This window comes from Heliconius melpomene, chromosome 6 (genome assembly GCF_056956725.1).
Source record: "Heliconius melpomene rosina isolate 202511_hmr_F chromosome 6, ASM5695672v1, whole genome shotgun sequence".
In the NCBI taxonomy this organism is placed as follows: domain Eukaryota; kingdom Metazoa; phylum Arthropoda; class Insecta; order Lepidoptera; family Nymphalidae; genus Heliconius; species Heliconius melpomene.
Window position 1 is genome coordinate 424,741 of NC_140394.1, and position 6,000 is coordinate 430,740.

Below are 6,000 nucleotides of genomic sequence, written 5' to 3' on the forward strand. Positions count from 1 at the left end.
TAGGCTATCGAAGCTAACGCTGTACCGCCAAGATGGCTTATATTTCTTATAATCAACCATTATATCGCTGAAATTACCATAATCCACAATCCATTTCAAGCTAATTTCGCGTGAAAAAATCTTGATTTCTAGAACACTAGTTGCTAAAAGGATGCATTTTTCGAAGTCGGTTAAAAAGAATAAGTAGCAGCACTAAGCGAGCGCTCCGAACAATTTGCTGCAATCCCGAGCTAAACGCATCTAATGGTCCGTGACGGTGGGGGGTGGGGAGTGGGGAGTGGAGATTTAAAACGCTCTCGTGTTACGGAACTACGCTTCTGCTTCTGCTTGTGAATTCGCAAATACCTTCGCATCGCACATTTGTCAATAATTGTATGGAACAGTCCTTAGCGAGAATATCCTGGTACTGTTTGATGCAGTTAGACCCTTATATCTGCACCTATACCTATCACTTTGTTGTCAGATATTTGGTACATTTATTAACGCCTTCTAGCTTGTGAAGAATTTTAGCTCAAACATTTATTAATTAAAATTGGCCTTTGCGAATGACTTACTCATGATATTTGGTCCTAGGTAAACTATTATATACACAAAGGAAAAAATCTAAAAAGTGCAAATTATTGATAAGAATCGGAGATTTATATGGGTATTAAGTGCTGCATTTACTCGGAATATAAGTAAAGCTTCAAATTTGTCTTGACTATCTTTAGGACTAGGCCGAATATATTATCCTAATAGTATAAATTCAATACAAGTTCGAGCTACACAAACTTAGTTAAAATATAAAAAGTTGTACGAAAAAAATTGTCGACCTAGCTCGCAATGTGTTCACAACTCTAAACCGGGCAGAAAAAACAGAATAGTGTCTAAACACTAGATTCCCTATTCTTACGATCCATATACCTATGTTTTCCATCATTTAAATATTAATAAAAAAATCATATGCTGTATCCCGCACACAGCAGGGTAGGCAGGGGGAACCTAGTGTTAAAACACTCCGTTCCCCACTTTCTGCCGAATTCTGGAGGCATTGCAGTGGCAAAACTCAACGCCGCGCTTTGCATCGATACCACAACGAAGAAATGGAAATGTAAACGTAAATAAATATTTCACCTCCTCGAGTGGGGATCGAACCCACAACCGTCGCGTTACAGTCACACCCTTGTGCCGCTGCGCCACGACGGCCTAAATGTTTTTTTAGCGAAAAATCTAAAGAAAAAATTAAGAAGAATACATCCATGTTTCAAAACAAATTGCACATAAAGTTCATCTTTCAAAAGTAACTACTAAGTCTGCTCTCAGCAACTTGGAAACCTAAATGTAAGTTTATCTCCCGCTATCAGATGGCATTAGTGCTATGTAAAGTATTACGTGATTAGGAGCTTTACTGAACTGCTATTATATACTAATACTTTTGGGTTCATCGAGGATCGTTGCAAGGAAGACTAATTTAATAATAAAATGACAAAAAAAAATAGATAAAGACATGTGATTAGTATATTAACTTGATATTTTTGTTAATTATTAATGTCAATAAACTCCGTTTTTTGCCCGAATTTAATATGTTGTCAGTGATTTTTGGCAGAAGAGGAAAAGGAAAATTATTATTATTTCCCTGAAAGGGGATCGAATCCACCACCGTCGCTTTTACCGTCAGACGCTCTACGGTCTATGGTCTTATTATATAATCGTTTTTTTAAACATTTTACAGATTTTGTATAAATTTCTTTGAATGGAGCATTATTAGCAATGTTATTAATAACGTTATATAAAAGTTTTTTTTATACTTACCTAAGAAATTTAACTGTGAAATATAATATATTTCCTTGCAGCTGTGAAGAAGTTTTCGACGCTCTAAGTGCAGGGGCAAACTTTTGACAAATAACTGACATGCGATGCAAGACTTATGCAACAGACTAGTTCCTGCCTGCCACTTTGCTTGCTATCCATTAAATTTATGCTAGTATTATGAACTTGATGAGTTTGTTTGGTTCAACGCGTCAATCTCAGGAACTACTAGTTCTTGGTTAATGTTTAGGATAATCCACTTGTAAGGAAATGCTTTAGGTATATTATAAACATATTGAACTTAAATTAAGTTATTGTTACGGTAGTGTACCTCAAAATAAATCATTAATAGGAACCCTAATAGGCTCGTTTTGTTGTCCGCCTTTCTGTCTGTCTGTCAACACCATTTATCTCAATATCGCATAGAGGTATTAAGAAAATGTATGATATGAAATTCATCAAGCAATTAAAAATTGTAGGGAAGCAATTAACACTAGAAGTGCCGAAGATTGATACCCCCCTTGAACCGCCGTCGTGACAAATTTGTCCCATTCTACTTATTATGTTGATTGTTGGTATAATACAAAAAAAATATTATTAAAATAATTCGTAAAATATGTAGACCATATTTAATAATCAATTCTTATTCTTTAACAAACATAAAAGTACCAAAAAATAAAACACAAAGAAAGAATCAATTATTTTTAATACGTTCTAAGGTCGTGACAACTAACTGAATAACTCTTACAAAATTATAAGTTATTGAAATTTGTTAATATTATTAGTAGGCCAAGTAATGCATTAATATATTCTTTATCAGTGATACATCACAGATGATTTATAACATTGCGTGGTAATGCCTCCAGAATTCGGCGGAAAATCCAGCGGAGTGCATAGCACTAGGTTCTCAGGTTCCCTCTACCTACCCTACAATTGCCCACATTTGGTATCAGGTGTTTTTCTGAAATTCAAGCCTAGCTTAGTCATCCTTTCATCTGATACCTCACTTGGACTAGCGGCAAAATTTAGTATTGACACCAATTTTACCCTACTTTTCAGGCTATTATTTTTTAAGATTTATACATAAATGTATAGTTTTCAGATTTTTTCCTATACTAGTACTACATGTAGATGCTAGCTGCCAAATTTCATAATTCTAAGTTAACTGAAAGTACCTTATTAATTTGATTCCCTTTATAGTGTCGAAATACATGTTTTTTACTATATAAATAGTCATATCTTTTTTTAAGGGCGCTTTTTCAGGAAATCAAGGGACTGTAGATCGTCATATAGTTCATATTCATATACTCATATGAATTTCAACTCGATTTCTCCAAGCATTCCTGAGATAAAGGCACAGACAGACGGATGGAGAAAAAAATGATGTTATAAGGGTTTTTTTTTCCTTAAAAGCTACAGAACCCTAAAAACTTAGGCATTGACTGCTAAACCTACTATTCAATTTTTTTCCGCCCCCGCATTGCCCTTTCCCCTCCACCTCGTCCCCGAGGCATGAAAATATGTCTCAATTAATAAAATAATAATGGCGGGACAAAAATGACCCAGCGGCAGTTCTAGGTAAATCTCATTTTTTTTCAAAAAGTATGACTGCTATAAAATTATTTATATTTTTAATTAAATAAAGGTGTAAAATTGGTAATAGTAAAAAAAATTCATCTACATACATTAACAAATAAAAAAGTTATATACAATCAACCTTGCGTTTGGGTCAAAAATGGGACGGCGGCGCTTCTAGTGTTAAAGAATCAGGGAAGTACTTCGTGCCAAATTTAATAATTGTATGTGCATAGGAGTTACAATAATGAAACAAATAAACGAAAAACTCCAAAAAAGAGAAATTTTGACTTGTATCATAAAAAAAATATCAACTTATATTGTAGTTCCTTCCATACAAAATAAATGTATACGCCTGCAAACTTAAGTTTCTCAACTTAAGTTTATTACTCCTGTAATAAAAAAAATCTTTTGTAAGCTATAATAAACAGAAATAACAAACAAAATACTGTGTATATCTTAACTAAACTGAATATTAAGATTTAACATACTCAAATGTTATTTGTAATATAAATTATATCAAATACCACTGCAGCTACTTAAAAAATAAAATGAATCAGCTTCACGTTATATCCCAGTCACAGCAGAGTAGGTAGATGTGACCTAGTGTTAAGACACTCTGTTTCCCACTTTCTGCCGAATTCTGATGGCATTGCGCGTTGACTGGCGTAAAAAATCAAAATTAAAAATCAATCAACTACTACTACTTTAATTATTATTAAGGAACCATATAAAAAGAAGCTCGTTAACTTACTGTCACTTAACAACAGTCCAAAAGTAAATCTATAGGATATCAATAGTAAAGCTAAATAAGTAAATCATAAGTCGTCGTCCCAATTTATTTTCGCGGTCCACTACAGCCTCCCGTGACGTATATAGATGGTTATGGACCCTTTGGTTCAATTTTGACAAATATTTTTCCCTTCCCACTTGTTCCTCGCTTTCCAAGATTGCCAGTTTATCATTTATATTGTTAATTTATCATGTTTGACTTTTTTCTATAGTTCTTGTCGCGTCGTGCTATAATAATGTGATAAATCAATGGTGTTTGTTCTCCCTTTGTTTTTGTTTCATCGATCTATCGTAGTGAAAGACTTTGTCACGTGGTGACTTGTAATACTGATGTGAATTAATTAATTATTTTTTTCTAGAGTGAGTTTAATTTGTCGAGTGAGGTTTCGTTGTTTAGCGATACAGCGTCTGGCTGTAAGACAGTCGTGTTAACTTTACACGCAATGCGTATAAACCAGGGTCCACCATACAGGAAGAAACTATAAATAATAACAATCCTTAAATACAAAAACCTAATAATCAATAACCTACTTGCATCACACCAAGTAGGTACATCCAACGAGAAGTCAACAATATGGCAACTTGAACTAGCCAAGTGTGAGTTATAAACATGTTAGGTGCTATGTTGTTGTAAGCTCAAACTCTACTTAGAACTACTCTAAGCCTCTTTTATAACTCACTGCAAACTTCCAGTGTGCTCCAAGCTGTATATTAAAAAGAAACTTTGAATAAATATGAATTTAAAATGCATATCAGAGTTCAAGTGTTATGCGTTCTATTTCCTCGCAAATTAGAGATCTCTGAATAAGATTTTTTTTCGCTTCACACTGTCTCCTGTACATAACAGGGTAAGCAGAAGGTACCCGGGAACTTAGTGTTAAGACGCTCCTTGACGCACCTTGCGCCGATTTCTGCAGGCATTGCGTGTTGAGTGGCGCAACTCAACGCCACGCTTTGCCTCGTTACTACAGCGTTTAATATGGTAACTGTAAGCCTATAGTATTATTCAAATTAATAATAAATAAACAAAGTATATTATATAAGCTGGGATTCAATATCGCTGACTTTTTATTTTCACAAAAACACCAAAGAGCTATATCGAAAGACTAAAACTTCTGGACTTCCCAACAGTCTTGGCATCGAAATAACATTCTTTTGCTGCCTAAAATTCAATTCAATTGTGTTTTATAGGAATCGATTGCACTCTGACCCAGTGGCTAAAAATAGTGGAAAATTTTAAGCAATTTTGCACTTTTGTTCCCATATGATGTGTATTTTGGCAGCGGTCGCTCTTGATACGCTGTTTTATAAGTGAAATGTATTGATGTAATGTTGTGTCTGACAGCAACGGTTATGGAATATTATATCCGGTATTTATGTTTTAGATTAGTTCGTAGTTTTCGTGGTGATTTGTGATTGTTTACGATAACTATCTGTTTATGGAAAGAATTGTACACTACACCCACACCTTAAAAATCCAAAAAAATGGTTTTTTTCCCGTTTCTGCAGGAATTTCAAGAAAATTCTAACCCATAGCATTAATTTATTGTACTTGAAAAGTATAATGTAAAGAATACATATAAATAATTTTAGAATGTTGTATAAGTTTTTTGTATAATCATAATATTCTAAACTTGTTGAACTGGGTACTTTTTTTTTTGTAAAAAAGGGCACTTAGCCCTACCCAATAAAAGTACCTATTTCTCATATTTTTGTGACATAATATATCTGGGCACTGTTGAAATCTTTTCAATAAAAAAAATTTCTATAAAACCTATATAGCTAAAATATTAATTTATCATAAGCATATTTTTATCAGAAAATTGGCTCAAGAAAAATATTTAA